Raw genomic sequence first — 25,536 nt, 5'->3', positions numbered from 1 at the left:
TTTTCTTTTTTCAAATGAAAAGACATATATAGTAGCCTAGAAGAATCACGAAGGACGTAAGCCAGGTCGGTAAGATGTTGATCTGATGCCTACTCTCTTGAGCCCTCTACCATGATGCTTTCACTGGGAATAGCTGTTGTGGAAAATATAGGCAAGTATAAAGAAATACAGACAAGTGATATAGACAAGCGTAAAGCTAAGAATTCCCCTGATTCATGATTGTCACATGTGTAAGTACACACAACACAAAGTTTTGAAAAAGATTGGGATCATACATATTTGTTGTTTTGAATCTCACTTCATATTACCAGTTAATATAATATTCTAAATATAGTTATCTTGATCTTAATTATTCCTTGGAAAGATTTTAAAGGATTGCATTGCTTAGCGTGTTTTTAACCTCTTTACGCCTATTCTTCTGTCTTCTACAATGCTCACTCTTTTTTTAAATTTTTTTAAAGTTTATTTATTTTTGAGAGAGAAAGAGTACAAGCGGGAGAGGGGCAGAAAAAATGGGAGACACAGAATCCAAAGCAGGCTCCAGGCTCTGAGCTGTCAGTGCAGAGCCTGATGTGGGACTCAAACCCAGAACCAAGAGATTATGCCCTGAGTCTAAGTCAGATGCTTAACCAACTGAGCTACTTAGGTGCTCCTACAATTCTCACTCTTAATTTTTGTTAGAAGTAAAGATAATCTGCTTACTACTTAAAAGAAAAGTTTATTTTGAGAGAGAGAAAGAGAGAGAGAGAGCAAGCAGGGTAGGGGCAAAGAGAGAGGGAGAATCCCAAGCAGGTTCCACACTGTCAGTGCACAGAGCCCGATGCAGTGCTCGAATTCATAAAACCATGAGATCATGACCTGAGCCGAAATCAAGAGCCATCCAGGAACCCTAATACTTTTTATTCTTTCAAGTTTGAAATGTATTAGGTGAGGGAGGTGGCTATTCTATAGCTGGGTATACACATTTTTGTTTTAGAGATCTTCATTTGCAAATAACCATCTGTGTCACACGATTACAAAATTATGTGCTTCAGAGCAGATTCAGGATACAAAATGTGGATTTTCAAAACATGCAAATTAGATGGTTCTTCTTGACAAAAGTCTTTGCTTTATGACAAAATTTCCTGTATCCGTTCTTTTACATAAACTGTTTCCTTAAAATATGGAAATATCACTTCCTTTATGGAAATTGGATACATATGGAACTTCACATAAATGCATTTGTGACTATAAAAGAGATGCATTTGTATATATGTGTATATAGATGTATACACATATATACAAATATATATCTTTCAGTCTCAAGCCAGAGATTAATTAATATATTATTATAATGTGTATAGTAAAATCTCATTAATTCAAATATGCCACTAATTTTAAGCTTTTAATAACTCAGATATGAAATATAAGGTTTATGGTAAGGTGAAAGCAATATGGGGTATGTGTTTGTACGCAATCCTGTTACGGTTTGTATAAAGCTCATTAACTCGTTTCATTTTATTTTTTTAGTACCGACTTGTGGTTTGATGAGTGTAAAATGTCCATATCCAAAAGTAACACGATGGCATATGAACATTTAAATTTTTAACGAATTTGGATACAGATAGTCTCATCCACCCTTCCCCATTTTCCCCACCTGGAACTTCACTGAAATAATGAGTTTAATTTTGCAACCAAGTGTTCATCATAACCTGATGGTGCAAGGTTATAATCAGAACAATTCCTGGGTTTCTGTGTAGGAGATCATCCACAGCCAAATATGATTCCCACGAAGTCTTCCCCTGTTCCACACATTTTTTATGGGCCTCTCCTCCCTTCTACCAGGAGCTAGCTAGTGCAAAATAACTTTTACATAGTATCTTAAGCAGAATAGAGAAAAGTAAATATGCAGAAGGGAATGATAGAATTCGTTCTAAAGCCAAGTATAAATTTGTTTGCTGGGGGGTAGGAGGGGTGAATGATGCGGTGCCCCGGGGTCTGCATTGTCCATTAACCCCATCCGCGTTCAGTCTTGCGCAGCTCGGTCTCCATTCCCAAGTATCACTGCCCTTCTATTTTTGCCCGATTACCGTTGTGAATCTGAATCTGTGATTTAAAACAGGCATCCTTTGATATCCTTCCTGGACCGCCTAGTGCTAGGTCGCAGTTGTCAGGGTAACGGCGAGTCTGAAGGGAGAACCGGCTTCCACGGAAGTTTCCACGGAAACCGCTCCCTAAAGAGACAGGTGCGGCCGGCTGGGCTGCGCAGAGAAGTACCCTCGGGGCAGGGCGGGACCCGGGGCGGGGGGTGGGGAGGCCGCGGGGCGTGGCTGGCAGGCTGCAGGGCGCTCAGTATGGGTTAGGTGTACATATATTTAGAAAGCACTGCTTACGGGGAGATATTTCATTTGCAAAACAGAACAACTACTTCCTTCCAGCTTGATAAAATCCAATCGCTCTCGAGGAGCTGTCAGCGCGTTGGAGATGGTCCAGGTCAAGGAGGATCTGCAAAGGAGCCCCCCCAGACAGTAAGGTTCTGTTGGCCAGAATTCTCCGGAGAGGCGGGAACGTTAGCGTGAGCCACTAAAACGTGAGGGAAAGAGTTTGGATGAGCTTCCTGCGTGCGTTTTGCAGGGTGCCAGGATATCCTATCAATGCCCAGAAATCTGGTTTAATTAAGGCTGAGGTTTGCTGCGTTCTTTTACGTAAGTCCCCCTTACACTCGAGACGCAGGTTAGGTTAACTAGAAAGGCACCCGCCTCTTGTTCGGTTTCACGAATACTGTGGTGGAGAGTATCAGATTTACGCCCCGAGCGATTAAGAAAGAGCTGAGGTTTCTGGAGAATTCCTGGGTCAAGGCTGGCACTCCTGGTCGGTCCCTACACTGTCATGCCAGCTGCGGCATCGCTGGGACTGAGGCAGGGTGACTGCGGTTGAACAGGCGGACCTCAGTCCCCAGCCTGTCATCTTTGTGTCTCTTTATGGGGGGAGGGGCCGTCTGACATAGTTATTAAACCTGGCAGCTGCGTTGGCGGCACCGCGGAGCATTTTGAGTGAGCTTGCAGAAAATGAGGGGCTTTGAGCTGGTCGCCTGCTAGTCACTTCTGGCTGCCTGAAAGGCGGCTCTCGGCGCTTGCTCGTCTTAGCGGTGGCGCGGGGAGTGCGCGCACTATCCGAAGACAATTGGAAACGTGAGTATCTGTGGCTCCGCGCGGCTCCCGGGCGGTTCGGCTCAGAAGGAGGGCTTCCACCCGAGCGGCCGCGACGCAGGAGAGGCGGATGCGCTGGGGCTGGGGCCGCCGGAGGGCCTCGCCACGCGCGTCGCCACGCCTTGTCTGGAGGTGGTGCGCGCTGGCGCCGCGAGGAGGCGACAGCCGGGGCGACTGCAGGAGGGGGCTGGAGCGCGCGGTTTCTAGCGCGTGGCTTGGGAACGGGTGCACAAAGAAGAGATCCTCGGGCTGGGCAGGCCGCGTGACCCTGTTAGCTCAGGTCCTTTTTGAGGAAGAGGAGACGACGCATTTTACGGTTGGGTCGAAACAATGAGATGAGACCAGGGTTCTCCCTCCCGGGGAGACCTTTGTGCGCCGCGCAGTGACCGCCCCGGCGAGTCCCGCAGGGGCCTGGGCGTGGCGGCAGCGCCAGGAGGGCGGCGCGTAGGTGTTCCTTTGGGGTCTCAGAGCCTTTGGGATTTCAGAGCGTCAGGGGCCTCCGGCTCCCGCCGAGCCCCGAGCTCAATCCTTCCTTTCCCCTGATCACACATTGGGTTCTAACTGGGCAGACATTTTATGGAGACCAGACATAAAACATTAATTCCCTTCTTTCTCTTCAAACTGTGAGTGTGTAGGGGTGTGGTGGTTTTTTTCCTTACTATCGATTGCTGGAGGGAATCTTGTAGTTCAACTTGTTTTTCTGTTTTTTCTCTGGATAAGATTTCCAACCATACAGAGCTGGCATCTTGCAAGGGGCGCTCTGTGGTTTATATATTAATTAGAAAATGTTGGCTTTTCCCTAGGCGTTGCAGGGAGCGTTTGCCAGAGTCCGTTGGCTCCAGAATGGCAAGTTCAATGTTTGGTGTGCATTTTGATGTTGTGTGTGTGTGTGTGTGTGTGTGGTATCATGGAGACTCAGTCTCTGTTCTTGCTGGATGTAAAGCCTAAGTGCTGGTGTCTCTGAGGCTCCATTTTTTGATGTGGAATCTGGTACCCAGAATCAGGGGCCGATGGCCATGGAAGGATTTACCTTCCCAAAGGAGCCAACCAAAACCAGGATTCCTCATATGTTGGGTGTGTGGGCAGTCAACTGTGGGCAACCTGCTTAAGCTTTCCAGGCCTCGGTTTCCTAATCTGTAAAATGGGTGCAACAAGATATTATCTCATTGAGATAGGCTAACATTTGTGTTGGTCTTCCAATTCCATCTTACACTAAGCAGCATTTCTGTTATAATTTGACAGTGAAGGATTCGCTAAGAAATTAGCTTAGAGGGGCACCTGGCTTGCTCATTTGGTACATCATGCAACGCTTGATCTTCAGGTTGTGAGTTCAAGCCCCACGTTGGGTATAGAAATTACTTGAAAAATAAGATCTTAAAAAAAAAAAAAAGGAAGGAAATCGACTTACAATTTGCCTAAAAACAGACTAAGCTATTGATTGTAAATTACTTTACAGGCAGAGAACTAAAACTACTATGGGCATGCTTATGTCCCCTTGAGTTTTACATATCAGGTTATGGCCCTGGGGAAAGGTTGATGTCTCTCTCGCCTGAAAATGAGACTTGCTATTTGGTGCTTTAACTTGTTCTAAATCTTGTTTTTTCCATCCTGGAGTGTGATTTCTCAGGTTTTTGCAGTTGAGTTCCTTGTTAACAAAAATCAGATGATGATTAGGTGAAAATTTTAAAAAGTGTTGGGAAAAGAAATTAATGTGATTCTGAGATAGTAAGTATGACATTCAACCAGAAATAAATACCACTACTGAGCTACTCCAGTAAAATAATGGGTAGGGTATTGTTTCTAATTTTGTCCATTGTACTTTAAAAAGAATGTGGAGAGGGGCACCTGGCTGGCTCAGTTGGAGGAGCACGTGACTCTTGATCTCGGGGTTGTGAGTTCAAGCCCAGGTTGGGTGTAGACATTACTTAAAAATAAAAATAAAAAAAAATTAAAAAACGTGGAGAAGCTGGAGGAGAGGTTGAGAATGGATGAACCAAAATAATGAAGCAAAAAGAAGAGAAACTAACAAAACAAAACAAAAACCTAGGGCCATGTGAGGTGCTAGAAGAATAAGAGAAAACCAGATTTTGGTGGGATATCATGAAAAACTTTAAAAATGGTAAAAGAGTGAAATAAGCCACTGAGGTGTTTCAAGAAGAGAATAATTTATGACCTGCCTTTCAGGATCTAGCCTTAGCCATTTGTAAACCTGGCTGCACATAAAAATCACCTGGGGACTTTAAAACCCTTCTTTGGCTTGGGTCCGTCTCCAGGCCCAGGTCCTGACTTAATTGGTCTGAGTGCAAGTGTGGATATTTTGTCAGAGCTCCCTAGGTGAAACACTAGATAGAGAAACATTTGTCTTGCCTAGGATGGCAAAGTCCATTGCTGCAGGGGGCCAAGCAGGGATCATAAATGCCTGAGGAGGTTCAGGGGCCTGGGGTGGGGTGGGGCGGGGCAGGAGGGGGGGCGGTGTTTAACTCCAGAGGACAGCTGTGATCCAGGGGTGGATGTCAGCCAGCTCTGCCCGATCTTCTGTTTTATCAAGGGAATCTGGAAATCTAGTTTATTTATTAATATGAATTCTTCAGATCTTTAAAAGTAACTAATTAAGAGTAAAGCACTTAAAAGTATGTTGTACTTGCCAAACAAAACACACCTGCTGAAGCTGGCCCACAGGCTAGATTAGGCAACCCCAGCCATAGACCTCTCCTTCTTTCTGAGGGAGGAGCAGGGGCTGGCTAGCCGCTCTCCCAGGACCTCTTCTAGCTGCAGTTCTGGTTTTACTTAATACTTTCTTTTTAACCTAAAGAAACATTTCTTGGCCTCATTCTCTCTGAAGGCATGTGTCTTCTTGGCTAAGTGTCTACTCCTCAATAGATCTCTCTGGATTTTTTGAAAGAAGAAAAGCAAAATTCTCTAGTTCCCTAACCTTCTCCTAACTTCAAGTTAAGAGTCTGGTCCCTGGAGATTAGGGTAGTGACTGTGGACCCTAAGGTAGGAGATAACCACTCCTATCCCTCCTGGATATTTACCACTCAGAGCTCTCTGGCTCCTTCTGCTGGTCAGGGAGATGGGGTGAGTGGAGAGTGGGAGCTTGATCCATGGCATGGGAGGCCTGGGAACTGCCTGGAAGCTACCTTCTGGGGTCTGTTTGGTTGGGGAAAAACAAACCTGCATATAAGCAGAACCAGTGTTGATGCATGAGCCACATAAATGGACTTTAAAGGTTCCCCGTTCACACATCTCTTAAATTTTCCTCTACTTTTCCCTGAGCCGCACAAGCAATGGAAAAGAACATGTCTCCGTGAGCAGGGAGGAGGCATTCACCACCACTTTCCATATATAAGAACTTGTTTACCAAAGGTATAAAAAATTCAGACCTAAAAATGTGATTCTACTGGATTCTTCCTGCCTCTTCCCATTGGGCTAGGGCTGCTGTTACTTTGTTTGGATGTGGAGGCGGGTGGCGAAGCAACAGGAAGGCAGGATATCCATCTCTCTGGCTAGTCCTTCCCTGTAGTGCTAAGAGCAGGGTGCTGCCTCCCTCCCTTCCCAACGATGAGGCACTGAGAGCCTTCTAGGCTGACCACAGACCTGTGTGTGCAAGGTGGTAGGGACTCAGCATGGAGGAATGAGCATTTACCCCAGAGCTGATGAGCAGAAGCCAGCTTTGTTCAAAATAGCTTTGTTAAGCAAGGTGGCACTGTACCTAAATGAAACCAGCATTCTTTAGCAGCTGCCTGTTTCCCAGAGAAAAGGAAAGGAAATAGGTGTTTCTGGGTGCCAGAACCAAGAAATGTGTTTCTTTGAGGGACAGAAGCCACATCAGCCCCGGCATTGAGCTGCCAAGCCTTTAGCTGGGACCCAGATGCTCCACTCTGGTATAATCTGCCTCTCTTCTAGTGAGTGCATGAAAAAAGGGGTTGATTCTTGTACTGGATTCCTAGATGAATGCATTTTACCTCATCAGCCCCTGCCTCCAGCTGGGAACCAGCTTCCTGGGACCAGGATGTGTGATGGGGTGTCACGAGGCTGTTTTGAGGATCTGACAGGGCTTCACTTCAAGCCACAGGACTGTGCAGCCTCAGGACTATGGCCCAGGAAAGGGCTGTACATAAGATTCCTCCTACTCCGTGCTCCTTTTAGTCAAGGGATCAAGCTGTGGAGTGTACTTTGGGATCAGCCTTACATGATGTCTGTGTTTCTTCCTGCTGTGGCTGAGACTGCTTGTTAAATACATCAATTGCCTTGCCCTAGAATCTGGAACAAGTTCTGCCCTTTTCTGGCCTGATAATGATAGGTTGCCTATGGAAAGTTCTGGGCAATGGATTTGTCTACCAGGCTTTACACAAGCAGCTGGTATTTTTCCTTGAGGTATTTTATCTGGTTGCCTCTCCACTCTAGAACTTTCCTGTTGTCTCTCCCTTTTTGGCAAGTTCATTGTTTTTTTGTTTTTTTTTTTTTTAATGTTTACTTATTTTTGAGAGAGAGAGACAGAGTGCGAGCAGGGTTGGTGAAAGAGAGAGGGAGATACGGAATCTGAAGCAGGCTCCAGGCTCTAAGCTGTCAGCACAGAGCCTGATGCAAGCCTCGAACCCACGAACCGGGGGTCATGACCTGAGCCGAAGTCAGATGCTTAACCAACTGAGCCACCCAGGTGCCCCAGCAAGTTCACTCTTTTTTTTTTTTTAACGAGTTTTAAAATTTTATTGAAATTCAATTTAGAATTTAACAATTTAATACAGCATTATTTTGAATATTTTCTAACCAGTATCTTCACCTGCTTTACATGATTTCTGGGAACAACTTTAAAGAACTGATACTTTCTGCTTAATTTCCCATAATATGTCAATTATACATTCATTAAAATCTCAGATAGTTCCCGCAAGTTCACTCTTAACATAAGATCTACTTAAGTCTGTCCAGGAACAAAAAGAAAAGTTAAAACACCAATCCATGTTTTTGAACTTCCTGTTGGTTGTACAAAAAATTAGTGAAGGGGAAATTTGATACTGTTGGCTAAAATGCAACTGTATATTCACATGACCATCCATCTCCGTCTTGCATGATCAAAGATTCTTATTATAGGAGATTGCTAGAAGGTAGACAAGTGTCAGTAAAGTATCCTGCAGGCTGAGAAGTCACTTTAAGACCAAAAAACAAAGCAAGCCACTGCACACCCTTTATGCAAAGTTTTATTCAGGGTAACTTACTGACCAAGGGATTGGGCAGATGGGCAGATAATCCAGGCGGTAGGCAGCCATCCTTCATCTCTAGTCTCCACCACGTCCAGACCTCAGTCCCCAGCTTTTATAGAGCAAGGGGCATGGTGGTGAGGTCCCAGGTTAGTGGCCCCATTTGTGCGCCAGAGGATCTCTATTAGTTACCTAAAGTGATGCCTTGACTGAGCCACGTTAGGGAAGATCAGAACGAGCCTTCCCGCATTCCAGTCAGGTCATACATTAACCTCCTCCACAGGGCCTGGAACATGTAGCCCCAAGGGAAGTCATGGTGTGGGCATAAACAAAATGGAGGGTCAAAGATGGCGTCAGTGTTATCAGCACTCCTACAGAGATTAGTAAGAATATTACTGAAGCTCAATTATGTAATACTATGAACTGTAATTGGTTAAAAAAAATAATTCCATTGAAAGTTTTATTTTAAGGTAGATTATTATCATCATCATATAATAGCGAACTGAAAAGTAAATTATCCTTTTAATGTATAATTATATATTATGGGTAACAAGATTCCCCCAAATTACAATGAAAATGTTAAATCTATTAAATAATTGCTTTTTTCCGCCCACTGAGTATAAAAATGAAGCATGTGGCAGTTTCTAAAATTAGCTCTTGCTATCATGTTTCGAAGAAAAGATTTATGCACAAAAAAAAACCAGGTAAAGAATATAACAACACATCAGGTAAAGTGGTGACCTGACTCATCAGATGATAGAACTAGTGACACAGATGGGCTGATCTACGCCAAGACCCAAAAGGGGGACACTGATGTTTGCAGGTGTAGTCAGGCTACTCTGTGCTGGCTCCTGAGCTTTGAGAGAGGGTCCGGAACTGGAAAGGTGAGCGGAGATAGAGGCACATGTCACCTAAAGACAAACAGCCTACACAGTAGCTTGAAGGGCTGCATGAGCATGGGTTTATTTGGCTCTCACTTTGGATAGTTAACGGGGAGAAAGAAGAGAGGCCTTCTTTCCGGAGTCAGATGATTGGGATTTGTATTCCAAAAGTGTGTGACCTTCAGCTATTTAGTATAACGTGCAGAATCTCAGTTTCCTCATATGTAAATGGGGGCAGCCATTGCATTATTTTAAAGAAAAAGAAGAATGGGGGCACCTGGGTGGCTCGTTCAGTTGAGGGCTGGACTCTTGATTTCCGCTCAGGTCATGATCTCTTGGTTCATGAGTTTGAGCCCCCGAGCCAGGCTCTGCACTGACAGCATGGAGCCTGCTTGGGACTCTCTTTCTCCCTCTCTCTCTCTCTGCCCCTCCCCTGCTCGCTCTTTATGTCTCTCTCCCAAAATAAATAAAAATGTAAAAAAATAAGATAAAGATAAAGAAGAATGGATGTCAAGTGTCCAGCATGGCTCATGGTAAGTATTGTTATCAAGACAAAGACAAAAGATGGGACTTTACCTGACCTCAGTGTCAGAATGAGGACTTTAAACTTGCTCCCAGGACAATATAGAGCCACTGTAGAATCTTTAGGAACTGAAGGCTTTCTTCTACCACTTCTACAAAAACGCATTGCATATTTACACATTCCTACATGACCATGTATACCTCTGCTTGGATTTTATCTTCTGTCTTGCATCTGTAATTCAAACTTCAATACTGTAATTTGTTCAAATTAATCAGGATTTAAGTATAGTCCCTAAAATCTGTAAGAAGACCATCTCCCAAGATGGTTTGCCAGGAAACCATGTGACCCGTGGTCAGTGTTGCATTGATTTCCAGCCTTTCTGGAGAACTATTAGTAGCTCAGAGATTAATACTGTAGTAAGCTGTGACAGCCAGGTAATACTGTTCCAGATGGACCTTGTGGAAGGAACTTCAGTGCTCAAAATTTTTTATTGTATAGCATTACCTCACTTCCACTAGTGTATTATTCTTCTCAGACATTTCCCCACAACTCATTATTTTGAGCTATTCTAAGTAAAAGTTACAACTTTACTATGCTTTTGGTTTGACAATGAGTAATATGTACCCACTGTTCTATCTCTATTTTACCACCTTCCAGAACTGTTCAGTGCAATTTTTAGAATATGAGTCAGTTGCAATCTTCACACTGTGGTTTTGAAACATCTTTTTATGACCCTTCTGACTGAGATAATTCTCTGAAATTGTTCTGCCCCCTTCTTCCCCTCCCTCCTTTCCTTAATTCCTTTGAGGTTGCCTTTGTTGAGCATAATCATCAAGCAGAATAAGCTGTGTTACCTGACACTCACCCCCTCATCGAGGTTCTAGGAATAAGGATTTCTGAGATAGTCCAGGAAAACAATAGATCTCGTTAGTTTCCCCAGAGGAAAACAAAGTAGTCTTGTGAGTTAGTATTAGGAGTTTTAGAAGATGATTGTTTTTCAGGCTTCATTTTAGGGGTTGCAGGGGTTGGGACCTAGCTTTCTGCCTTACAAACAATGCCTTCAGTTTCTGTTCTTTCCTTTACATTGATGTTTCCCCAGGAAGGAGAGGGAGACTAGGTATGACCATTTTGCCTATGTGAATTAACTCTTCATTGGCCACATTTTTTGGACTTCCGTTTACCATCCATTCTCTAGTATTCTGAGTAACAAAGATTTTGTTGTACTTTGAACTAAAATAGGTCCTTTGTTCTAAAAGTGTGATACGAATTTTTGAAATGGGGACTGTGATCCTGGTTTTATACAAAAGCACTTTGCAAGCAAATGTTTACAACCAACTCCTACTGTTCTTACAAGCACAGAGATGGATCAAAGACACAGCCATGCTCTGTGTTAAAAAGTAACCTCTGCTGATTAAATGTGTGTACTATATGACAGGCACCATCCTTGTCATTGTGCATGCACGATCCCATTCAGAATCCTGTGACCAGGTGTTGTCCTCATTTTAGAGGTGAGAAAACCGAAGCTCAGACAGGTTGGATAAATTGTCCAAGGTCACTCACTACTAAGAAGCATGTGCAGGAGTTCGACTCAGACCTGTCTGACTTGAAAGCTATGGCTGTTTCCAGTATACCCTGTATACCATATATGCACAGCAGAATCCCTTGGACTATCCTGTTCCCCCCCTTTTTTTTTTTAAGTTTATTTATTTATTTTGAGAGACAGAGGGCAAGCAGAGGAGAGGAAGAGAGAGAGAGTGAGAGAATCCCAAGTAGGCTCTGCATGGTCAGTGCAGAGCCTGATGCAGGGCTTGAACTCATGAAACTGTGAGATTGTGACCTGAGCCAAAATCAAGAGTCGGACACTTAACCGACTAAGCCACCCAGGTACCCCTCCCCCCATTTTGGGTTTTATTTGAGTTTCCTACCTACTGAATGTTTCATGCTCAAAGGACTCTCACAGACAAGACTAGTACACTTGTTAGTCTTATTGGTATCATCAAGTTCTCACAAAGCCAACCACTTACAAGGAGGTCCAACAAATTTCCCAGATGACTGAATATTGGGCAGTATTCCAAGGTCTGAACTATGTCTAAGACCCACACAAAAGTATAAGTAAGGGTTAATTAATTATTTTGGTGACTTAGCTCTTCTTAATATGGAAACTCATGCCTTTCATTTCTGGGAAAGTGCACTCTTCATTTTGCTAATTTCTTCCCTTTTATTTCCTTCTCTTTTCTGGAATTCTAGTTAGCTAAACATTATGCCACTTAAATTGATCTTCTAATTTTCTTATCTTTTATGCTATTGAGATCTTCTGCTTTTTAATTTTATAATTTCTAAGTTGTCATTTATGTCCTTTTATTTTTCTTAAATATTCTGTGGTTTCATGGATGTAATATTTTTGGGGGAGGGGCTTTGAGGATATTAAATAATAGTGGATTTTTAAAACATTTCTTCTACTCCCTGTATTGTTTGTGCGGCTTCTGAGTTCCTTTTTTCTGTTTGTTTGTTTGTTTGTTTGTTTCAGACTGTGTCTTTTCTCAAATGTCTAATGACCTTTGCCCACTTACTTAAGAGTGAGGCTCCAAAATGTTGGGTTGCAGTCTTTGTGTGATTGGTGGACCTCCTTGGAAGAACCATCTAGTAATAAGCCAGGTTTTCTTTGGGAGACCCCAAAAGGCAGTGTTGGGAGAATTTTTCTTTCATGAGAACATTTAGTTTCTTTTAAAACTAGGAAGTCTCCTAAGTATACTTTTGCTTTGGGTAGATAAAATTGATTTCCACCATTCTGTGAGCGTGAAAGGGAGCAGAGTCTGGAATGCCTACCATTCAGTATCCAGACTTCTCCTTAATCTCCGGCTTTCAGTTTGCTGTGCCTCTGCTTCCCAGGAGTCTGTCTGGTGACCTTAGGTTAAAATTCTCCTCTTGAGTAGAGGCTGTTAATTTTTAAAATCTTTTTACCTAACCACAGAGCTCTCTGTGTGCGTTGTGGAATCAGCCATAGTATAATATCAAGGATTTGGACTCTGCAGCCAGAATGTTTGGGTTTGAATCTTGGCTCCACTAATTACTAGCTGTGTGACCTCTGTCAAGTTTCCTAAACCTTGTAGTTGGTGACTCCGTGCTAAAGGTGAATGGTACAATGCCCAGAGAGGAAAAGAACCCATAATTTAGATTTTATTTCTCTTTAGTCTGAGCTATTTTGTATTAAAATTTTAATTAATTAATTAATTTATTTATTTATTTAATGTTTACTTAGAGAGAGAGAGAGACAAAGCATGAGAGGCAGAAGGGCAGGGAGAGAGGGAGACACAGAATATGAAGCATGCTCCAGGCTCTGAGCTGTCAGCACAGAGCCTGAAGCAGGGCTCGAACCCACGAACCGCGAGATCATGACCCGAGTTGAAGTCGGATGCTTAACCGACTGAGTCACCCAGGCGCCCTGAGCTATTTTGTATTTTTAAAAAAAATTTTTTTTTTAATTTTAAGTGTTTATTTATTTATTTTTGGGAGAGAGTGGGAGAGGAGTAGAGAGAGAGAGGAAGTGAGAGAATCCCAACCAGGCTCCACACTGTCATTGCAGAACCTGACACGAGACTCCATCTCGTGAACCATGAGATCATGATCTGAGCCAAAATCAAGAGTCAGATGCTAAACTGACTGAGCCACCCAGGCGCCCCTAAAGATTTTTTTTTTTTTAAATAATCTCTACAACCAACATGGGGCTCAAACTTACAGCTCTGAGATCAAGAGTCGCATGTTCCACCGGCTCAGCCAGCCAGTCATACCTGGGCTATTTTGTATTTTTAAAACGCTTTCTTTTATCACACACAAACCAATGAAAGCACAAAGGAATACAGTTGCACACATGATCTTTCTGCAAAGATGGCATGGGGTTTTCCACTGAAGTAATTCATTGTTCACAGAGTTTGGCAATACGGAAAGGAAAAAGTCTCTAAACAAATAGCCCATTGAAAAACATACCATGACATGAAGATGATGCAATGGCAAATGGCAACGTGGAAAGAAATCCTGAATGAAAATGTTGTGTTACAAAAGGATCAAAAGCTGTCCAATAAAATGGCAAAGAAACAATGTTTATTTTGAAGCCTTACTCAGTTTTCATGTTTGACTTTACCCTTGGAGTTTTTAACAAGCTATTTGTTTTTCGTTCATCACCATACTTAGAATCAGCATGGTTTATTTCTCAGCTCTTGAATTCCCTTTGCCTCTGGGATAAGTATAAGACTATGGAGTACAGAGAACCCTACACCTCCCATAGGAAGAGTGGGAGAAGAGAAGCAGCTGCTGGGAGGGGAGAAGTGCAGGGGAGAAAAGATGGAGACAAACTTTGGTCAAACCTTCGTAAATAATACTATTTAGGGAGAAAGACGGGTCTACGGTTCTGTCCCCCAGTGAGCCTAGGCTTTCAGGGGTTGTTGAAAGTGGTCCTAAATCCCTACACCCAGAATTTCTCTTCTGCAGATTTTTTTGGCTTGGAAGTATAGAAAATGACAAAATACATAAGTGTTTGAATCACATGAAATATAAAAATATGTACTTTCCAAGGGTCATTTGCCAATTTCCATGTTGTTTACTTAATTCTTGAATTATCTATGGTGATTAGGAAAAAGAAAACAGGGAAAATATAGCCAGCTACCTATATATATATAAAGAAAACATTTTATTTATTTATTTATTTATTTATTTTTATGTTTATTTATTGAGAGACAGAGCATGAGTAGGGGAGGGGCAGAGAGAGAGGGAGACACAGAATCTGAAGCAGGCTCCAGGCTCCTAGCCATGAGCACAGGGCCCGACATAGGGCTCGAACCCACAAACCACGAGATCATGACCTGAGCCGAAATCGGACGCTTAACCAACTGAGCTACCCAGGCACTCCTAAAGAAAACATTTTAAACAGGAAAAATGTGCACAGGTGTATGTGCAAGGATTTTTTTTTTTCTGCATGTGTAATATTAATTTATGCACAGCAGGGGACTGGTTAAATAAATTGTGCTCTATTCATAAAATAGCATACTATGCAGCTACACACCAAGAAATGGGATTATAGAAGTAAACATTTCCATCAGGGGAGTTATTCATGATATGTTATTGGTAGAAAGGTAAAAGAAGTTATCAATTACTATCAATTATTTTGTTTTAATAATATGTTTAGAAAATCATCTGGCACGATGCTAAAGTGTTAAGGAATCATTTCTATGTGATAAGATAATAAATGTAATTGGATTAATGCAAAGATCATTAATTGCTTTCAAATTAGAAAAAAAAAATGTGTATAGCTATAAAAGTGACCAAAGGCAGGCAATGGGAAACACAAAGTCAGAAAAAAATGACCTTAATACACATGTTGGAAAATCATGATTGTATTGAGTTTAAAACTATAGAGACTTTCTTTAGCATAACTCAAGATGTTAATTTTTCATTTTCTCAAATGAAACCGGTTTAATAGGCTTAAAGGTATAAAATAATGTCTTAAATTAGGAAGCATAGTGGTACGTATACAGTAGTTGATTTAATTACACTGTTAAAAGGTCTTTGAAATAGTGTTGACTTTCCAGCTATAATTGAGCACTTATTTAAAATTCTTTTTTAAATACTTTTTATTTTTTTAAGTTATTTTTTTACTTTGAGAGAGAGAGAGCACATGAACAGGAGAGGGGCAGAGAGATGTGCGACAGAGAGAATCCCAAGCAGACTGCACCCTACCAGTGCAGAGCCCAAGGCCGGGCTCAAACTCACCAACCATGAGATCATGACCTGAGCCAAAATCAAGATTTGGATGCTTAACCGATTGAGCCACCCAGGTGCCCTAAAATTCTTTAAAAGATTTTCATTTTATATAAATTCCATAGTAGTGGAAGCAACTTGTTCTCTTCAAGAAATCAATCTATATTGAAGAGGAGAGAAGTTGCTATTCAGGATGCCTTTGGGACCAAAATTCCAGGAAGATTCTTGAAATAAATTGTTGTGACCGGCATGCTTTAGAAAATGCAGACTCACACACCATGCTTTAATGTATAGAGTGAACATATCTTGTTTGCTTTACTTAATTATCCTCATACTTGTTATCTGGGAGGCAAATCTTAGTTATTGGATTATATTAAAAAAAAAAAACCTGTGTAATATGCCCTATGTTTGCATATATCTACTTTGATATATGAATTTTGATTTAATTTTACTTGACTGTTTGAGGTAGCATTTTTTTTGCCTGTCATTTTTCTGGTGTGATTCAAGTTTTATGAATGTATACAAATATATATGCCTATGTATAGAATATATAGGAGCGTATATGTATTTATAGGATATTTTACTAAAAAAGATATCCCTAAACCACAGCATTGGTAAAGATTTTTATATTGATGATGGTTCCTTGTCATCCTTCATCATAACATTGACAAAAGCACCAACTTTGTGAAATGTTTTTCCAAACTTCCAGATAGTCTGTAATTGGAATATATTTGAATTTTTGATTTCTGAATGTCTATGCCTGGCATCTATCCATGCCTAAATATGGTACATGTAAGCATGTACATTTCCCTCTATAGCACCGTACTTAGCACGAGTGAGGGATGTGTCAGTCTACAATGGCATGCACATAGTCAGGCATATTCTAGCTTCATCTGCATCTACAAAACAGATGTGTCCTTGTGTGACTGCCCATGGAAGGATTAATGGCACCTGCAGCTGGGATATGTGGATGGTACATTTCAATCCACTGCATGGCAAAGAATATGCTGAAGTGAATGGCCTCATTGTTGGGGCTAACAGTGTTAGCCTTTTAATTAAAGGAGAAGAGGAGAGAGAAGGGGGAGTGGGAGGGGGGAGGGAGAGGGGTGAGTGAAGGGAGGGGGAGGGGCAAGAGGAGGAGGGGGAAGAGAAAGGGGAGGAGGAGGAATTTAGTAAATAAGGAAAGGGAGGCTTAGGAAAGGTAAGTGGCTTGCCCATGATCCTCTGGTTAGTACGGGGTGTGGCCATCTTTAGAACAGACGCTGTCAGATTACAGATCAGCATATCCACTATCTGAGAAGGGACAAGAATTTCCCTCATGCTCAAGTGGCCAAATATAAGTAAGCCACCATAAATATTTACCCTGTACATATTTGATTTTGGATCGTGTCTTATATAGTCTTTACCTCTCACAGTTCCTGCCACATTGCTTTTAACATAGCGAAGTTTCCATAAATATGCATTTAATTGACTAACAGAAAAAAGATGGTAATTCCTAGTTCAAGGTTTAAAGTCTGTGGATTCAGTGACTTTTAAAATATTTTTATCCGACTTCAGCCAGGTCACGATCTCGCGGTCCGTGAGTTCGAGCCCCGCGTCGGGCTCTGGGCTGATGGCTCGGAGCCTGGAGCCTGTTTCCGATTCTGTGTCTCCCTCTCTCTCTGCCCCTCCCCCGTTCATGCTCTGTCTCTCTCTGTCCCAAAAATAAATAAACGTTGAAAAAAAAAAAAAAAAAAAAACAGACCAAAAATATTTTTTTCTTGGGGCGCCTGGGTGGCGCAGTCGGTTAAGCGTCCGACTTCAGCCAGGTCACGATCTCGCAGTCCGTGAGTTCGAGCCCCGCGTCGGGCTCTGGGCGGATGGCTCAGAGCCTGGAGCCTGTTTCCGATTCTGTGTCTCCCTCTCTCTCTGCCCCTCCCCCGTTCATGCTCTGTCTCTCTCTGTCCCAAAAATAAATAAAAACGTTGAAAAAAAAATTAAAAAAAAAATATTTTTTTCTTTTGGGAGATTTCAAAATTGCACAAGAGTAGAAAGAAGGGTATAAAATGTTTATAGCAGCACTCTCAACAATAGCCAAATTATGGAAAGAGCCTAAATGTCCATCAACTGATGAATGGATAAAGAAATTGTGGTTTATATACACAATGGAGTACTACATGGCAATGAGAAAGAACGCAATATGGCCCTTTGTAGCAACGTGGATGGAACTGGAGAATGTGATGCTAAGTGAAATAAGCCATACAGAGAAAGACAGATACCATATGTTTTCACTCTTATGTGGATCCTGAGAAACTTAACAGAAACCCATGGAGGAGGGGAAGGAAAAAAAAAAAGAGGTTAGAGTGGGAGAGAGCCAAAGCATAAGAGACTCTTAAAAACTGAGAACAAACTGAGGGTTGATGGGGGGTGGGAGGGAGTGGAGGATGGGTGATGGGTATTGAGGAGGGCACCTTTTGGGATGAGCACTGGGTGTTGTATGGAAACCAATTTGACAATAAATTTCATATATTGAAAAAAAAAGGGTATAATAAGTCTCCATGAATGCAAACCCAGTTATCAACCTTTTGCCAACTTTGTCCCTCCTCCTCACAAATTATTGCTGTTTTGATTTTTGCTAATATATTTTCAAGCAAATCCCAGATATGTCATTTCACCTGTAAATACTTCAGGATGGATAACTAACAGACAAGGACTTTTTTTTTTTTATTTTAATTTTTTATTTTTTAAAATTTACATCCAAATTAGTTAGCATATAGTGAAGCAATGATTTCAGGAGTAGATTCCTTAGTGCCCCTTACCTATTTAGTCCATCCCCCCTCTCACAACCCCTCCAGTAACCCTCAGTTTGTTCTCCATATTTATGAGTCTCTTCTGTTTTGTCCCCCTCCCTGTTTTTACATTATTTTTGTTTCCCTTCCCTTATGTTCATCTGTTTTGTCTCTTAAAGTCCTCATGTGAGTGAAGTCATATGATTTTCAGACAAGGACTTTTTAAAACACCAAAAGCATAACCATTATAAAATCATCATACCTAACAACATTTTTAGTAATTTTTAAACATCATCTAATATCCATATTCAAATTGACTGTCTCAAAGCCATCTTTTGATAGTTTGTGGAATCAGAATGGAAATTATGGGCACATTGCATTTGGTTTTTATGTTTCTTGTATTTTTTTCTCTATAGTCCCACCAGCCCCTGTTTTTTGAGTGCATATGGACTTCTCCTCCCCCTTCCCCTCCTCCTCTTTCTCACCCTCCTTCTCCTTCCCCTCCTCCTCCTCCTTTTTCTTCAAGAAACCAGGGCATTTATCCATTACAGTGGTTTTTAACTGGTTCTGGGAACACTTCCAGGAGGGGGTTGATGATGCCCAATTTTCAGATTTCCATTCCTGATATGCTCTGGAATGGTGTCCGTGCTGATAAGAAGATTTTGTGTTAGATCCTAACTGTTCCTTCAGTGCACAAATGTGTATTGACAGCCCGTGCTATGCCCACACTGCATCCAACCTGGGGATATGGCGGTATCCCAGTGCCCGTAATGGGATGAGTGATGAGTGATGAGTGGCCGTGAAACAGAGTGAGAACCACCAGGCTCCGAAGAGGGAGACAGTGCCCTTGAGTTGGGATGGTTTGAGAAGCAATGCAGATGTGACGTTTCAAGGCCTCAGGGGCAAAGGTCTGGAGTGGAGTGTTCCAGGAAGACAGTACTGCGGAAAGCCTAGAGGAGGAAGGAGCTCCGAGGCTCAGAGCAGGATTAACCAGTGCAGGGAGCTAGTAATGGGAGGGAGGAGGGCAACTCCCCAGGGGCTTGGGAGGAGAATGGGTTCTAACCTGAGCAGGAATGACTCTTGACATGTGGTGGCCTCTGATGAAAGCAAGTTTAAAAAATACCCTGACCAGATGAAGGCATGGGGATGTGGCTAGAGTGCAGTGACGGCCTTCAGGTCTGGGTCTAGGGGCTGTAATCTCCCTCACATGGACCGAAACCCTCACCGTAGCCAGATTTAGGGGTTGAGGAGGGAGAGCTGGAAGGTCATGGAAAACAGAGCACTGATGTCTCTATTTGCAGATTCAAAGCCCTAAGAAATGCAGGTGACACGTTCTCATGGTGGCCAGAACCAGAGGAGGGACAAACCAGGAGTCCTACCAGCAGCCCATCCTGTTCGGGCTGGTGCTCCCACCTCCTGCTTGCACTCTACCACACCTCTTCTCTCTACTTTCTGGCCCAAAGAAGCTTGCCTGGAAATCTCTTCCCACTTGGAACCAGTCTGCCATTAATAATCGCAGTGCACGCATTCCTAAGGTGCTGGGCTGCAGAGGGTGTGAAGTTCAAGGAATTTGTCTTAACAATGGCTCCATTCTCTTTCTTTCTCTTTCTCCTTGTACTTCTGGTGATTCTAAACCCATGCAACTGTAGTTTGGAGATGTGGCAACAATTACATGAAGACAGTGGCTTTCCCTGAAAGTGCAATCAACACATTTAACTTGACAGAAAACCTACCTTCCCACCCTGTCCCTTAGTCATTCCAGCTGGCTGTGAGACTCTGGGACTAGTCCTGAGACCCTAGGTGAATGGAGAGTTGAGGGATATAGGTATCTCCCAGGACAGATGGGATTATACTTAGGTCACCAGGCCCACCAAGGGTATCTGAAGAAACTGGTTCTTGCTAGCCCATGTTATCAGGCACACTCCCCTCCAGCAGGGTGATCGCCAGCCCCCCAACACTGGGATTCCTTAGTAACTATTTCCCGAGAACAAGATGATTATTTTAGTTATACGGTCACCTAGTCATCTTAATTTCATTAATAAAACAGTTTCTTTTCATTATAAAATGCTTGTAATTGACTAATGCATATTGAATAAGCTCAGTGAAGTAGAGAGCTCTGCTGGACATCATAAATAGACTATCAGCAAACCTTGTTCTTGCCATAAAGGCAGATAAGATGCAAAGAAATTCTCAAGGACAAACAAATTGCATGTTCTAAGTCACCTTTATCAAATGCATTGCAAGATACTGGTGCCTACTGTATCTGAACAAAACTCAACTGTTTTAATGGCTGTTAACATTCGGGGGGCCTGAATGATCCATGTTCCCACCTCTTTGTCAAGAGCCTGTGCAATTTTTTCTAGTGTATTGATTCTATCAGACCAGTTATTGGAAATGATGTGCACAATGGGCTATTCTCCACTCTTGACTACTGCATATAGGCAAGGATTCCTAAGCTGGCAGTAACGATGGTCTCACTGTGGCTGGAAAGGGTGGGAGTCGTGGAAGCAGGGTTGAGGAGTAACGGGGAAAGGATGTTGTCCTAGGAAAACACACTGGGGGAAGCTGCTGCATTCCGGGGCCCAGCATCGAGCTTGACAGTAGGAGAATGGCGGATTCATGAATTTTAAAGAGAAAGGAGGAATAAGTGGCAATAATCTAGAAATGCCAACACTGTGATTTATCTCTAATTTGGACTTTTCCTTTTTTTTTTTTTTTTTAAGAGAAATTCTCCCTTAAAATTGATATCTGAGTCACGATAAATAAATGTATGATTCTGATTAGATCCTGGGCTGGAGAAGACATTATTGTGACAGTTGGCGAATTTGGAATATGAGCTATAGATGAGGGAGTAGTATTGTATCAATGGTAAGATTTCTGAATTTGGTAGCTATGGTTGTGTGTCAGCTTTTGTCCTTTCCTAGTTCACTTTGAAGTCTTTAAGAGTTAAGGGGCATGATGTATGCAGTTCTCTCTGAAATTGTTAAAAATGGTTTAATAGGGGCTCCTGGGTGGCTCAGTCAGTTAGGCGTCCGACTTCGGCTCAGGTCATGATCTCGCGGTTGGTGAGTTCGAGCCCTGCGTCGGGCTCTGTGCTGACAGCTCAGAACCTGGAGCCCACTTGGGATTCTGTGTCTCCCTCTGTCTCTGCCCCTCTCATGCTCATGCTCAGTCTCTGTCTCTCCATAATAAATAAACATTAAAAATTTTTTTAATTATTAAAAATGGTGTAATAAAATTAAGAGCTATAAAACAAACATGACAAAATACTGGCAGTTGCTAAACCTGGAAAAAGGGCATGCCAGAGTTCTCTGTACTATTCATGCAACGTCTCTGTAAGTTTAAAATTATTTCCCAATAAGAAAAGTGTTCAGTACTATTGGTTGTATTGGTTAAGACTTAATTCAGCTGTAACAGAAAACCCACAATAGCTTATCAACAAGGAAATTTCTTACTCTCTTAGGTAGAAGGAATCCAGAGGTGAACAGTCCAGTTCATAAAGTTGTCAGGGTCTAGGGCTCCATTGCTTTTGTTATTTTGTGTATCCTTTTTTTCTTTTTTTTTTTTTTTTTAATTTTTTTTTCAACGTTTTTTATTTATTTTTGGGACAGAGAGAGACAGAGCATGAACGGGGGAGGGGCAGAGAGAGAGGGAGACACAGAATCGGAAACAGGCTCCAGGCTCCGAGCCATCAGCCCAGAGCCTGACGCGGGGCTCGAACTCACGGACCGCGAGATCGTGACCTGGCTGAAGTCGGACGCTTAACCAACTGCGCCACCCAGGCGCCCCTGTTATTTTGTGTATCCTTATAACTGGCTTCCACCTCATGGTCTAAGAGGGCTGCTTGAGTCCCAGCCATTTCCCACATTCTAGCCCAGCAGGAAGGGGAAAGGTTTGAAGAAAAGGGCGACGGGGAGCCAAAGGGCCAGGTCAGCTGTGATAACACAAGGTTTCTCAGAAGTCCTTGCTCAGTTTTTCCATGTGCATCTCATTGGTCAGAGTGTAGTCTTACGGCCACAGTTAACTGTGATAGAACCTAAGTAACAAAGCCTTTATTCTAGCGTTCCTGGGCACACATACAAATCAGGGGATCCGGAGTATGGAAGAAAGGGAGGAGGATGGTAAGCAAATAATTAACAGTCTCTACCAAATGAAGTCACCTTAAAGAAGACAGCTTCTGCCCAGCCAGCCTGCATAAACTTGTGACCCAAGGGCCCTGCTGGACTTTGGGCTGGTCCTGTCGTGTGAATGCAGTTCAGTTAATGCAGCAGGTGATATTTGTAGGCTGTAGTTTTTATAGTCTGCTACCATTTTGAGCAGCCAAACTCTGTGGACTTGTGGAAGACCCACTTGGTAACCACCAACTACTGGGCTTGTTGAGGATTAATCCCTCAAATGGCTTTGGTCTAAGAGAACAAACTTAAAGAAAAAAAAAAAAAAAAAACAAGGATATTGTGAGTCAGAATAAAGGCTCTACTGCCTTCTGGCTGCCTGCAGGCAGGAAGAAATAGGAAATAGGAGTAATATTTATTTTGCAGTTGATAGAGGGTGAAGAGGCCTATTTTGTGGGAAAGTTTGTTATGCTAACAAGCAGTTTTTCTAGTTCCTTGACATGTTGACTTTGAGGCAAGGGATAATACAAAATGATTCCTGGTCAAACAAACTTGAGAATCATGCATTCTTAGATATTCACAATGCATGTTAATACATTAAAGGCTCTGAGGAGTTCTGCAGTACGGAGGTCTGTTTCATTCAGAATTGTCCAGTTTGTGTGTGTGTTTGTTTGTTTTGAGAGAGAGAGTGCAAGTGGGAGAGGGGCAGAGGAAGAGAGAGAGAGAGAGAGAGAGAGAGAATCTTCAGCAGGTTCCATGTCCAGTGAAGAATCAGGCACAGAGCTTGATCTAACTACCCTGAGAACATGACCTGAGCTGAAATCAAGAGTCGATCACTTAGCCAACTGAGCCAGCCAGGTGCCCCAGAATCCTCCAGTCTCCCATCCAAGTACTAACCAGGCCTGACCCTGCTTAGCTTCCGAGATCAGACGAGATCGGGCGCGTTCAGGGTGGTATGGCCGTAGACAGAATCCTCCAGTCTCAACTACAACTTTGCTTTTTCCTGGTGTCACTTGTTTGCTTCTCTCTGTGTCAAGGTGTGCCTTTGAGTCATGAAGCTCATACTGATCTGCCTCTAGCTTCATTCTGAAATAGTGATTCTGGACTCTTCTCATTTATATTTCCCAGAAGGGGGACTTAAATCACCATTTAAGTGTAAGGACAAGGTTTTCTTCAGATAGCTGAATTTGGAAGCAAATGGAAGCCACTGTTCCATGGGGATAGGTGGATTGACCTAAGAGGTTTTTAAGGGATCTTTAGAAAGTCAATACCTTATTTGTGCAGTATCATGGCAAGTCTGGACCGAGTCACTGTACGTGTGTGCCTGGGTGCATGAGCTTCCCACAGCGCTCCAAGCAGGGACCTGGGTGCAGACAGCCAGCTGCTCTGTGTTTAGGATACCAGCTAGGAGGAAGACAACCATTAACTATAATAGACTTCTGTTGCCAGATCTATATTGTTAACTGGGCAGACATCACAGCCCAAGACTTCTCTCCCAGACCACATCAAATTCTCCGAATACTGAAGTGAGTTTTATTTAAGCTGGTGAGATGAGGTCAGATATTGTCACTTTCCATTTGAAACCTGCTGTGGATAAAATGGATTTGCTTTGTCTTCAGAGGGCTGACCGATAAACATTATAATTTCGTCTCTGTGAAGCTAACTAAACAAGAAGAATACTTTGTCCTCAATAAATTAACAGCCCCATTAACTCCGTGCATTTTTGGTACATTTAAAAAGAATTTTGCTATATCATAACATAAGGTTTTCTTTTGTGAAGCTCATGGCACATTTCACATGCCATCTCATTAATTTTGCCATACCCCTAGGAGGTGGATATTATTATTCTTACCAGGAAAATGGAGGCTCTAGACAGCCTCGGGTCATGCGGCTAATTGGAAGATGGCCAGAAACAGAGGCAAGAGCTCTCTGGGTCCCAAGTCTTAGCTGTCAGAGAACATGGCCTTTGAAAGGCAAGTTTTGAGTGTTGCAATCTTGACTAGGGGAAAAAAAAATCATCCTTTGGGAAAAATACTAACCACTCCTGCTAGCTCCATTAGGCATTCATTCATTCTGCAAATATCCATTCCTTCTGCAAATATATATCAAATGCCCGCTCATATGAGGCATTGTCCTGAGTACTGGAAATGCCCTTGCCCTCGAAGAGATATGCCTATATACTTGTCCCAAGTGTCACATAGAGCCCTCTGGTAAGGGCTAAGGAAGAGGACCTCAGGACGTTGAGCATGTACAATTGTAATAATAATGATAGTAAGAGCTAACTGTTACATGATGAGCCTTGCGCTGTTCTAAGTACTAGCTAACAGGGCACTTGGCTGACTCAGTCAGAAATGCACGCGACTGTTGATCTTGGGGTGTGAGTTCAAGCCCCATGTTGGGTGTATAGATTACTAAAAAAAAGAAAATAAATAAATAAACTTTAAAAAATTTACTAATTTATGTATTCTCATAACAACTCTTTGAGGTGGCTACCATTATTACTCCATTTTACAGATGAGGAAATTGAGGCCCAGAGTGGTTCAATGACATGCCCAGGTCAAACAGAATAGGTGGGATCCCCGCCAGACAGTTAGCACTAACCATTAAGAATAATGACTCTCTAGAAAACCTCTAAAAGGGAGGAGAAGGAAAAGAGATGGTTCTGGGGGCCCTACGGACTCTGACCACAAGTGTCTATCTCAGGGAGTGACTCTAGCACACAAGGTACTGACTGTGTGATGGCCAGATTCTGAACCAGGCTGAGACAGCCATTTGAACAGGACGAGGGCTCGCTGACCTCCTCACCCCTAGTGGACACATTAGGCAGACTTATCCCAAACAAAGACTTTCCAGACTGTAAGAGACTCGTGGCCCCACACCCTGCCCTGCCACTTCCCATTCTGAAGATAGCTCTGGCCTTCAACCTTCCCTCATCTGCCAAGGATAAAGATGTATGGAGTATAGGTCCAGGATGCAGAAGGTAGGGAGCAGCAGTGATGAGTCCTCATTTGGACTTAATCCCAATATCGCCATATACAAGGGCTGGAGGTGGCAGATAGGGTGTCCTGCTTACCTGAGGCCGTCTGATGCCCCTGCTGGCTCCCTGCCCTCCTCT

The 25,536-nt window shown here is 42.7% G+C and overlaps 1 protein-coding gene across 3 annotated transcripts in view; it reads left to right on the top strand.

The window, feature by feature from the left end:
• The first annotated feature begins 2,387 nt into the window (after positions 1 to 2,387).
• Positions 2,388 to 25,536, top strand: part of TRIM2 (tripartite motif containing 2) — a 163,924-nt gene continuing 140,775 nt past the window's right edge. Inside the window, exon 1 of one of the 3 annotated variants that reach the window (XM_086704077.1) lies at positions 2,388 to 2,507. The gene's annotated coding sequence lies outside the window, so the exon portion shown is untranslated. Of the gene's footprint in view, positions 2,508 to 3,149; positions 3,171 to 25,536 lie in introns of those variants that run through there. The other 2 variants (XM_086704078.1, XM_086704072.1) reach the window with 2 other exon arrangements.

This window comes from Puma concolor, chromosome B1 (genome assembly GCF_028749965.1).
Source record: "Puma concolor isolate L17-30 chromosome B1, mPumCon1.1.hap2, whole genome shotgun sequence".
In the NCBI taxonomy this organism is placed as follows: Eukaryota; Metazoa; Chordata; class Mammalia; order Carnivora; family Felidae; genus Puma; species Puma concolor.
The sequence above is the reverse complement of the archived record's forward strand: the minus strand, read 5'-3'. Positions and strand labels throughout refer to the sequence as shown.